This window comes from Capricornis sumatraensis, chromosome 1, assembly GCF_032405125.1.
Source record: "Capricornis sumatraensis isolate serow.1 chromosome 1, serow.2, whole genome shotgun sequence".
Taxonomy (NCBI): Eukaryota; Metazoa; Chordata; class Mammalia; order Artiodactyla; family Bovidae; genus Capricornis; species Capricornis sumatraensis.
Window position 1 is genome coordinate 90,343,060 of NC_091069.1, and position 13,023 is coordinate 90,356,082.

A 13,023-nucleotide genomic window follows, 5' to 3' on the forward strand; every position below is an offset into this window, starting at 1 on the left:
CCATTTCTTCCAGGTTGTCCATTGTGTTGGCATATAACTGTTCATAGTATTCATAGTGTTTTTTTGTATTACTGCAGCATCAGTTATTTCTCCTTTTTCATTTCTTATTTCAGTATTTGAGTCCTGTCACTTTTCTTCTTGGTAAGGTTGATTAGAGGTTTGTTGGGTTTTGTTTAGTTTGAAATTTTTAATTTCCTCTTTGAGCCATTGGTTTTTTAGTAGAATGTTTAATCTTCATGTTGCTGTTTTTTTGTTTCTCTTTCTGTGGTTGATTTCCAGTTTTATGCCATTGTGGCCAGAAAAGATTCTTTAAATAATTTCTACCCTCTTTAATTGTTGGGCGTTTTGTGTCCTAGTTTGTGGTCTATCCTAGAGAAAGTTCCACGTGCATTTAAAAAGAACGTGTTTTTGCTTTTTTGGGACCTAGTATCATATAGATACCAATTAAGTCTGAGTGTTTTGTCATTTAGGATCTCTGCCTTACTGATTTTTCTCTCTGGAAGATTATTGTCAGTGAGGTGTTAAATTCTCTTATTATTGTATTCCTATTAATTTCTTCTGTCTGTTACTATTTTTATATATTTAGGTGCTCCTATTTTTCAAAATTGGAGTATCATTGATTTACAGTGCTTTGTTAATTTCTGCTGTACAGCAAAGTGATTCAGTTTTACATATATACACATAATTGTTTAATATTATTTTCCATGGTTATCATAGGATACTGAATATAGAATCTTTCCATTGTATATTCTTGGGGTTATTTCTGGGCTTTGTATTCTGTTCCATTGAACTATATGTCTGTTTTTGTGCCAGTACCATGCTGTTTTGATTACTGTACCTCTGTAGAAGTATTTGAAGTCTGGAGGGTTATACTTGCTGCTTTGTTCTTTTTCTACAGGATTGCTGTGGCACTTTAGGATTATTCTAGCTCAGTGAAAAATGTCATGGGCAATTTAATAGGGATAGCATTAAATCTGTAGATTACTTTGGGTAGTATGCCATATTAATTATATTAATTCTTCCAATAGAAGAGCATGGGGTATCCTTCCATTTCTTTGAATCATCAGTTTCCTTTGTTAATATTTTATAGTTCTCAGCATAAGTCTTCAATCTTCTTGGTCAGCTTTATACCTAAGCATTTGTTGGTGTGATTTTGAATGGTATTGTTTTTTTCACATTCCTTTTCTGATATTGTTAGTGTAAAGAAATACAACTGACTTCTGTAAATCTGTTACTAAGTCCAAGCTCATTCTGTTCACTGCATGACAGCCCAATTAATTGGAGATAAGATGTTGAGGCAAGGAAGACACCTTTATTTGGAAAGCCAACTCCCAAGATGGCAGACTCATGTCTAAAATAACCATCTTATCTGGGTCTTGATGCCAGAATCTTTTATAGAATGATGTGTGTGTGTGGTGGGAGCTGGGGAGAGGTGAGGAGGTAAAGTTTAAATGGCCATGAATCATAAAAACATCTCCTGGAATAGCTAGCCTTGGGACAGGGAGGTGTTAATTTCTTACTTCCTGTAGCCATCCACAGGTGGACAGGGCTCTAAACAAAGGCATTTTGGTTTAACACTCAGGCAGAGTGGATAGAGTTCCCCAACGCAAGCCATTGTGTACGGACAGCATCCTTTTAGTGAACAAAAGCAATGAGAAGCAAAAGTTAATGAAAGAAACAGGTACAACATGGACTCAATTCTTCCTTATAACAATTCCCCACTGTCACTGTCCATCCCATAATCTTGTGGGGAAAAAAAAGGGCCAATGACCATTCTAATTGTCTCTGGTTGTGTCTTATCAGATGAATCTCCCTGGCAATGTCTGCCATTGGTGCTAGTGTTACCAATGTTACTTCTTCTGATCCTATATGGAAAGTTTCTATTTTATACCTATAGACTTTAAAAATATTTAAAACCTAAAAGTTAAGGTTTTATTTGGTGGGAATTTTGAGGACTTCAACCCCAGGAGGCAATACCTCAAGTTAAGGAATTCAGTGCTTTTCTGTGTATGGGAAGATCTAAGAATCTGGGATTACTGAAATCATTTCCTTGATATGCACCTCTGCTATCTGGGGCCTGTATCCCAAGTTTCCTCAGGGCTCACCATAGGGAGTGGCAGTAGTCTGATGGCTGCTGGATACCAGGTACTTTTCTCCTTCCTGAGTTTCCTCAGGGCTCACTGGCTCATTTTAGAGGGCTACCTCAGATCCTGTCCTCTTGGTAAGAAATTTAACCAAGATTTGGGAGACATTTCATGATCATATTTTGTCCCGTGGCACTGGGAGGTTCATCCCAGATCGGGAGAAAAATTTTGATATGCCACTCCAGGTGCTAAGTTTTGGATTAGACTCCTGTTGATAGGGATTCTTTGGATCTTGTCTATGATCCAGGAGACATTTCCCCTTGTTGCCTTTTCCCATACCTAGAATCACACTATTACAATTATCTTATGTTGTACATGTAATCTGTTTCCTCAAGATGTTTAGCCACAGAGGTTTTATTGGAGGCTTGGTTACATACTGGGTACTGTAAGAAACAACACTCATAAATTAGACAGGATATAAGTAATACAGCTTACAACACTGACAAAAACACAGTGTAGCAGGGAGATAACAACACAAAGTTTGGAAACAAAGAACAAATTAAAACCATGATTAGTATAACTGGTTGTAATCCAGTTGCAATAATTGAGTGATCAAAGGAGCCATAACTGATTTAATGACCTGTCTGTAGTTTCACTGTACCAGCTGTGCATACCTGTACATGTGTGGCTTTGAGATAAGCATATGCCACTGGCAGGATCAGATAGGTAGGGAAAAAAATAAATGTTTAAATTCTGCTTACAGAGGTATAATTTACCAAATTACTCTAAGTCATAATTGGTTTAAGGAGAAGGTTTTTTTTTTAAACACCCAGAAAACACAGATTTAAGCCAGTAATATTTTTTTAGATTGAAACCCAAAAAATTATAACCATACTTAAGGACTGAGATGGCCAAACCTTTTTAAACTAATATTTATGGGAAACAAGTTAAGATTTATTTTACCTTCTTTTTAAAATTTGCATTTTAGGACAGCAGAGGTGAGGGTTCTTTTGAAGACCAGACAGGATGTTTGTATCTCAAAGATACATGTAAGCTTTTTCTAGGATGACTTTGTTTTTCCTTTGTTTAATACTTACATGCCTCTTGAGATTAATTGAGAAGGTTCTGGGAGTGTTAGAAAGATTGGTGGGCTTTGGATTAGTTTTGGGGATACACTTCTGGTCATGTAAATACTACATTTGTAAACAAAGGATAGGTTTGGTTTTGTTTTTTCCCAAAGAATTGGGAGGCTACCTCAGTGATACTCAAGGACCCATTTACTTATGTTGCAAAGTTTTAGTTTTCCTCATTTAGTTTAGGGGAGAACACTTCTGAAATTCCTATCAGGTTCTGAATATTAGCTATGCTTAGACCCATGGCTTCCCATTTTGTCAATCTATCTACAAACACTTTTGAAGATCTTCCCTAGGTTTTAACAAGTGGCATTCTAGAGGTTATAAGAACAAATGGTTTTGTACTTCTCGCAGAAACTCCTGTGTCAGGGGTATGAAACTGTTTACCTCAGACTGGGACCTGAACCCATGTGCTGGGACTTGAACCCAGCCAAAACCCACAATACCTAGTTTCAGAACCTAATGAAGCTCAGGTTCTTGATGTCTCATCCCAGAAAGAATTCAGTGCGAGACAGAGTGATATCTAAGAAACAGATTTATTTAGAGAGAAACACACTCCACAGACAAGAATGTGGGTCACTGCAGAGGGCGAATGCTGCAGCTAGGAAGTGTGATGTGGTTAGCTTTTATGAGTTGGGTAATTTCATAGGCTAATGAGTGGAAGGATTATTCCAACTATTTTGGGGAAGAGGTGGAGGTTTCCAGGAATTGGGCCACTACCCACTTTCTGGTCTTTTGACCCTGCTTTGGAACTGTCATGGCACCTCTGGGTACGTCATTTGGCTTGCTGATTGAGAATCAAGGTCCAGTTGAAGTTGACTTGTCTGCCACCTTGGAGACTCAGTTCAGTTCAGTTGCTCAGTCGTGTCCAACTCTTTGCGGCCTTTGGACTGCAGCATGCCAGGCCTCCCCATCCTTCACTGACTCCCAGAGCTTACTCAAACTTATGTCCATAGAGTCAGTGATGCCATCCAACCATCTCATCCTCTATTGTCCCCTTCTCCCCCTGCCTTCAATCTTTCCCAGCATCAGGGTCTTTTCCAAAGAGTCAGTTCTCATCAGGTGGCCAAAGTATTGGAGTTTCAGCTTCAGCATCATTCCTTCTGATGAACATTCGGACTGATTTCCTTCAAGATGGACTGGTTGGATCTCCTTGCAGTCCAAGGGACTCTCAAGAGTCTTCTCTAACACCGCAGTTCAACAGCATCAGTTCTTTGGTGCTCAGCTTTCTTTACAGTCCAACTTTCTTTATAGTCTAATAAGTCAGGCACTGCAATGTAAAACATCGGTCTACAAAAGAGGTAGGATGAAAATTGGGTTTCTGGGAGATGGAACAAAACAAGCTCACCCAGGGATCGAACCTGCATCTCTTATGTCTACCTGCACAGTCAGGTGAGTTCTTAACCACTAGTATCACCTGGGAAAGCCCGTGGCTTGACCATATCCAATTTACTTTGATATATGGACCTAATATTCCAGGACCCTATGCAATATTATTTTTCTTTACAGTATTGGACATTACTCTCACTACCAGACACATTCACAACTGAACGTCGTTTCTGCCTTGGCCTAGCTGCTTCATTCTTTCTGGAGCTATTAGTAATTGCCCTCAACTCTTCCCCAGTAGCATATCAGAGACCTTCTGACCTGAGGGGTTTATCTTCTGGTGTCATTTTTGCCTTTTCATACTATTCATGGATTCTTATGGCAAGAATACTGAAGCGGTTTGCCATTTCCTTCTCCAGTGGACCACATTTTGTCAGAACTCTTCACTACGACCCGTCCACATTGAGTGGCCTTGAACGGCATGACTCATAGCTTCACTGAGTTATACAAGCCCCTTCACTCCACCTAGGATGTGATCCATGGAGGGATCATTCCAGTGATTACCCAGTAACTCTACCACTGGTGCCCTTGTTCCTGCAATGAGCCACAGCTGTCCTTAGCACCCCAGGAGACCATCAAAGACCAGCAGGTAGGTCTGGCCCAGGCCCCTGTGAAGTCACTGCTCTTTCCCTTGGGTCCTGGCGCACATAAAGGCTTGTGTGTGCCCTCCAAGAATAACATTTCTCTTTCTCCTCCTCCTGTGGAGCTCCTGTTATCAAACCCTGCTGGCCTTCAAAGCCAAATGTTCTTGGGGCTCCTCCTCCCGATATCAGACCCCTAGACTGCAGAGCCTGATGTGGGGTTCAGAACTCTCACTTCTGTGAGAATTTCTGCAATATAATTATTTTCCAGTTTCTGGGTTGCCCAAGAGGTGGGTATAAGATTATATCATAAATATAATATGCTATTTAATATTCTATCGCCCCTCCTACCATCTCACTGTGACTTCTCCTTTGTCTTTGGAAGAATATCTTTTTTGGTAGGTGCAGTCCTTTATTGTCAATGCATTGTTGTTCAGCAGTTGTGATTTTGGTGTTTTCATGAGAGGAGGTAAGCTCAGGTCTTTCTATTCCACCGTCTTGTCCCAAGACTGACTAGAATCTTTCCTCTCTTCTTGCCAGAGGTTTGAGTAGTAAATCCTAGGTGCTCTAATATATGTTTAGTGAAAGTGAAGTCACTCAGTCGTGTCTGACTCTTTGTGATCCCATGGACTGTAGCCTACCAAGCTCCTCTGTCCATGGGATTCTCCAGGCAAGAATACTGGCGTGGGTTGCCACTTCCTTCTCCAGGGGATCTTCCCGACACAGGGATCGAACCCGGGTTTCCCGCATTGGAGGTAGACGCTTTAACCTCTGAGCCACCGGGGATTTACATCATTCTTATTTGAGAGTTGAGATGATTAGAAAGTGCTTTAGTGCTGCACTTATTAGAGCAATTCCTAAACCCATGGTTATGGTTTCTCCCCACAAAGGGGTGCACATGGCATTAACAGTCATGTGGCATTAACTGTCTTCTTGCACTGTTGACCTAACTGAAATGTTCATGAACCTCATTTTTTTTTTTTTTACATTTAGAGTTGTTTCTGCCAACATGAGAACATTAAGATATACCAGGAGGATTCAAATACATGTTAGAGTAGGAAATAGTCTCTTGTATGTGAAAACACTACATCTAAATTAATTATGGCATTCTTTTGAATCTATAAATATTTTTTTTAGAGACATGATGAGGTTGTGCAAAAAAAAAAAGATATTTAAGGATTTGCTTTGCTGGATTTGTACTTAGTGCAAATTTCAACTAATATGGCAGAGTTCAAGAATGTAAATTCAAACTGCATAGGCTTAAATTAGACAGCCAGGTCTAGTTTTGGAGCAGTATTTGATTTTTATGCTGAAATTATAGAACGTTACTGATTGCTACTATTTTATGCTACAGAAACAGTCCTGTGGATGAACAGAGGAAGAGACCTCTTATTCAGGCAGTTGGAAAATACATATATTAGCATAATGGGCTATAGAAAGTTGGACTAGAAGGTACTTGCTGCATGCCTGTCTCTTCATGGCTGATGAAATAGAAGGACAGCCACAGAATCCCAAACTTGAGACTTGGAGGACAACTGGGCTCTAAAAGTAAAACTGTGATAACTACTGAAAAGAGCTAAAAGAATCATATATTATAGAAACTTTCCTTCTAGGACTGTAAAACAAAACTTAGCTTGAACTCTAACTTCTATTTTGTCTATGCATCTTAATCACATATATAGGCATCTCCTGCTTACTGTCAGTTATCTGTGAAAAATTAAAGTTTCTGTGTGAAAATGCTAAAAGAATTTGATGCACTGCAGCTAAAATAGGTTTCTCGGGTGACGCTGGTGGTAAAGAACCTGCTTGCCAATGCAGGAGATTTAAGAGAGACAATTTGATCCCTGGGTTGGGAAGATGCCCTGGAGAAGGGCATGGCCACCCACTGCATTATTCTTGCCTGAAGAATCCCATGGACAGAGGAACCTGGGGGGCTACAGTCCATAGGGCCACAAAGAGTCGGACACAACTAAAGTGACTTATGAATGCACGCAGCCAAAATCCCCCGCTTTGCTAGAAATAAAACACAATGTAGTGATGCTAGAATGTATTATGCTTAAAACACCTTGATCATCAATGAAGTTTCCTTCAGTTCAGTTCAGTCGCTCAGTCGTGTCTGACTCTTTGTGACCCCGTGAATCACAGCACGCCAGGCCTCCCTGTCCATCACCAACTCCCGGAGTTCACTCAAACTCATGTCCATCGAGTCAGTGATGCCATCCAGCCATCTCATCCTCTATCATCCCCTTCTCCTCCTGCCCCCAATCCCTCCCAGCATCGGGGTCTTTTTCCAATGAGTTCCGTTGTGACCCACTCATGTGGGTTCCTTTTTCACAACTGGACATGTGCTCAGTCTTGTGACTCCATATCACTAGGAGAAAACAAGAGCTCGATGGCCATGGGAAACACTGTGGAAATGCATTCAAGAGCAGTACAGGAGCCGTGGCTGGCCACACTGAGTACAGTGTGCTAGGCCTTTCAGTGTTGGTGATGTCCCAGGGCACATCCACCTGGTACTGTTTGGGTTCTCCAAACATCTGTGATTCCAACTATTGTATTTGGAATATAATTTAAGACTGTGCCAACATCATTTAAAATGCTATATTGAATTGTGGGGGGTATACATTTTTCCTATATAAATGTTAGTTGAAAACTGTTGATAGGTACATTCTATGATGCTGGGGTATTGTTTTAGCTTTCCAGTGCTGCTGCAACAAATAACCACAAACTTAAGTGGCTTCAAACAACACACATTTTGTTATCTTACAGTGATACAGGTTAGAGGTTGATGCAAGCTTCACTAGACTAAAATCAAGGTATCTGCAGCATAGCATTCTGGAGGCTCCAGATGACAGTAACTGCACCTTGCCTTTTCCAGCTGCTTGAGGCTATCCACGTTCTTTGGCTCCTGGTGTCTCCCCGCTTTACCCCATCTTCAAAGCTACCAGTGGCAGGCAGTCTCACGTCCCATTTGACTTCTTCTATAGTCACTCATCCCCTTGACGCTCCTCTTCTGCCACCTCTTCCTTCCATTCTTGTAGTTACAGGGGGCCCATCTAAATAATCTCTACTTTCAGGCCAGCTGATTACTAACCTTAATTCCCTTTTGACATATATGGTAACAGTCACAGGTTCTAGGGATTAGGACATGGACATTTCATTTATTTATTTAATTGAAGTATAGTTGATTTACAATGTTGTGCTAATTTCTGCTGTACAAAGTGACTCAGTTGTATACATATACATTCTTTTCCCATTATGGTTTATCTCAGGAGATTAGACATGGTTCCCTGTGATGTACAGTAGGACCTCGTTGTTTGTTCACTCTAAATGTAATAGTTTGCATCTACTAACCTGAACCTCCCAGTCTACCCCCTCCCTTTTTCCTTCCCCCTTGGCAGCCACAATTCTATGTCTATGAATCAATTTCTGTTTTGTAGATAGGTTCATTTGTGCCATATTTTAGAGTCCAAATATAAGTTTTATCATGTCATATTTGTCTTTCTCTTTCTTAGTATGATAATCTCGAGTTGTATTCATGTTGCAGCAAATGGCATTCTTTCATTCTTTTTGATGGCTGAGTAGTATCGTACTGTATCTATGTACCACATCTTAGCTATTCATCCGTCAATGGACATTTAGGTGGTTTCCCTGTCTTGACTATTGTGAACAGTGCTGCTGTGAATATAGGGGTGCATGTGTCTTTTTGAATTACACTTTTGTCCAGATATAGGCCCAGGAGTGACACTTCTGGATCATATGGTAATTTTAGTTTTCTGAGGAACCTCCATACTGTTTTCCATAGTGGCTGCAACAATTTACATTCCCATCAACAATGTAGGATGGTTCCCTTTTTTCCATGCATTTATTATTTGTAGACTTTTTAATGATGGCATTCTGACTGGTATGAGGTAGTACCTCATTGTAGTTTTGATTTGCATTTCTCTAATAATTATTAATGTTGAGCATCTTTTCAGGTGCCTACTGGCCATCTATATGTCTTCTTTGGAGAAATGTCTGTTTAGATCTGTTCATTTTTCAATTGGATTATTTGGTTTTTCTGTTGAATTATATGAGCTGTTTGTATATTTTGAAGATTAAATCTTTGTTGGTATCCTCACTTGCAAATTGGGCTTCCCTGATAGCGCAGATGGTAAAGAATCTGCCTGCAGTGCAGGAGACCCCAGTTCAATTCCTGGGTTGGGAAGATCCTCTGGCAAAGGGATAGGCTACCCACTCCAGTATTTTGAGGCTTCCCTTGTGGCTCAGCTGGTAAAGAATCCCCTGCAACGTGGGAGACCTGGGTTCGATCCCTAGGTTGGGAAGATCCCCTGGAGAAAGGAAAGGCTACCCACTCCAGTATTCTGGCCTAGAGAATTCCATGGATGCTATAATCCATGCGGTTGCAAAGAGTCGGATGTGAGAGACTTTCACTTGCAAATATTTTCTCCCATTTCATAGTTTGTCTTTTCATTTTGTTAATGGTTTCCTCTGATGTGCAAAAGCTTGTAAGTATGATTAGGTCCCGTTTGCTTGGTTTTGTTTTCACTTCTGTTACCTTGGGAGACTGACCTAAGACAACACTGGTATGATTTATGTCAGAGAATGTTTTGATTATGCTTTCTTCTAGGAGTTTTATGGAGTCATGTCTTATGTTTAAGTCTTTAAGCCATTTTGAATTTATTTTTGTGCATGGTGTGAGGGTGTGTTCTAACTTCATTGATTTAGATCCAGCTCTCCAACTTTCCCAGCACTATTTGCTGAAGACTTGCCCAGCTTCCCTGGTGGCTCAGACGGTAAAAGTGTCTGCCTGCAATGCGGGAGACCCAGGTTCAGTCTCTGGGTCAGGAAGATCTCCTGGAGTGTCTGCATCTGGACATGGGCTGCAGTCCATGGGGTCACAAAGAGTCGGACACGACTGAGCGACTTCATTTTCACTTTTCCGATTTTATATTATTGCCTCCTGTGTTAAAGATTAATTGACCATAGGAGTGTGGGCTTATTCCTGGGCCCTCTGTTCTGTTCCATTGATCTGTATGTCTGTTTTTGTACTAGTAGCACACTGTTTTGATTACTGTCATTTTGTAATATTGCCTGAAGTGTGGGAGGGTTATGCCTCCTGCTTTGCCTTTTTCCCCTTAGGATTGCTTTGGCAATGCTGAGTCTTTTATGGTTCCATATAAATTTTGGATTATTTATTCTAGTTCTGTGAAAAACGTCAGTTAATTTGATAGTAGTAGTAGTATTAGTGTTAGTTGCTCAATTGTGTCCAACTCTTTGCAGCCCTGTGGACTGTAGCCTGCCAGGCTCTTCTCTCCATGGGATTCTCCAGGCAAGAATATTGGAGTGGATTGCCATTCCCTTCTCCAGAAGGGAGAATTTGATACAGACTGCATTAAATCTGTAGATTGCTTTGAACTCAGTTCAGTTCAGTCGCTCAGTCGTGTCTGACCCTTTGCGACCCCATGTATGGCAGCACGCCAGGCCTCCCTGTCCATCACCAACTCCCGGAGTTCACCCAAACTCTTGTCCATCAAGTCAGTGATGCCATCCAGCCATCTCATCCTCTGTCGTCCCCTTCTCCTCCTGCCCCAATCCCTCCCAGCATCAGAGTCTTTTCCAATGAGTCAACTCTTCGCATGAGGTGGCCAAAGTACTGGAGTTTTGGCTTTAGCATCAGTCCTTCCAAAGAACACCCAGGACTTTGAATAGTAAGGCCATTTTAACAATATTAATTCTTCCAGTTGAAGAGCATGGGATATCTTTCCATTTCTTTGAATCCTCTTTAATTTCCTTTATGAATGTTTTATAGTTCTCAGCATATAAGTGTTTCACCTCCTTTTTCACATTTATTCCTTGGTGATTTCAAAAGATTTTTTTAAAAAATTCTCTGATATTTCATTGTTAGTATAAAGAAGTGCAACTGATTTCTGAATGTTAATCTTGTATCCCATACTTTGCTGAATTCATTTATCAGTTCTAGTAGATTCTGGGTGGAGTCCATAGGATTTTCTAAATATGTATCATGTCATCTGCATATAGTGACAGCTTTACCTCTTCTCTTCCAATTTAGATGCCTTTTACTTCTTTTTCTTGTTTATTTGCTGGGGCTACAGCTTTCAATACTATGTTGAAGAGAAATGGTGAGAGTGGGGGCATCTTTGTTTTATTCTAGATTTCAGCAAGACTTCTAGCTTTCATCATTGAGTACTGTGTTGGCTGTGGGTTTGTCATAAATAGCTTTTATGATGTTGAGATATCTTCTCTCCTTACCTACTTTGGTAAGAATATTATAAATGGATGTTGAATTTTATCAATTTTTTTATATCTATTGAGATGATAATGTGATTTTTTACTTTTATTTTGTCAATGTGGTATATTACATTGATTTTCATATGTTGAACCATCCTTATGAACTTGGAATGAATCCTTCTTGGTTGTGGTGTATGACCTTTTGAATGTGTTGTTTGATTTGGTTTGCTAATATTTTGTTGAATTTTTGCATCTATATTCATCAAAGATATTGGCTTCTAACTTTCTTTTTTGGTGGTCTACTTGTCGGATTTTGGTATCAGGGGATGGGGGCTTCTTAGAATGTCTTTGGGAGTGTTCCCTCCTCTTAATCTTTTGAAACATTTTGAAGAGGATCAGTATAAGTTCTTCTTTGTATGTTTGATCGAGTTTGCCTGTTACACCATCTGGTTCTGGGCTTTTTCTTCAGATTTTTTTGTTGTTGCTATCGTTACAGATTCTATTTCACTTCTAGTGATTGGTCTGTTCAATTAACTATTGTTCTCGACTCAGTTTTGTTGGGCTATGTGTTTCTAGAAATTTGTCCATTTCTTCTATGTTGTTAAATTTGCTGCCATACAATTGTTCACAATATTCTCTTATGGTTTCTTATATTTCTGTGGTATCAGTTGAGAATTTTTCCTTTTTCATGTCTTATTTTGTTTATTTAGGTTCTCTCTCTTTTCTTCTCAGTGAGCCTGGCCATTTTCAATTTTGTTTACCCTTTCAGAGAATCAGTTCTTGGTTTTATTGTTTTATTTGTTTTTTCTATTTTATGTATTTTCTCTCTGATCTTTGTTTTGTTCTTTTCTAATTCTTTTAGGTGATAGTTCAGGTTGTTGGAGGTTTTTCTGTTCTTTTGAGGAAGGCCTGTTTTTGAACAAACCTGTTTTGAACAAGTTCATTGCTAGGAACTTCCTCCAAGAACCACTTTTGCTTCATCCCATCGATTTAGTATGGTTGTGTTTTGTCATTTGTCTCAAGGTATTTTTTTCATTTCCTTTCTGATTTCCTCATTGACCTAGTGGTTTTTCAGTAGCATGTTGTTTAGTCTTTATGTAATCATTTTTTTCTCCTCTCTTTTTGTGTGGTTAGTTGTTAGTTTTATGTCATTGTGATCAGATATGGTGCTGGAAACAATTTCTGTACTGTTGGTGGAGATTAATTTTGTGTGCTAGTAAGTGATCAATACTAGAGAATGTTACGTGTGCACTTGAGAAGTCTGTATTCTGTTATTTTGGAAGTAATGTCTTGAAAATAACAATTAACAGTTCTATTGTACATTTCAGGATCTCTGTTATTGATCTTCTGTCTAGAAGATCCATCCATTGATAAGGAGTAGGGTGTTATAATCTGCTATTATTGTATTCTCATCAATTTCTCCTTTTCTGTTGGTATTTACATATTTGGGTGCTGCTGATGAGTGTAAAAATCCTCTTCTTGTATTGACCCTTTTATCATTATATAGGGTTCTTCTTTATCTTTCTTTAGGGCCTTTGTTTTAAAGTCTATTTTGTCTGATATGAGTATTATGACTCTCACTTTCTT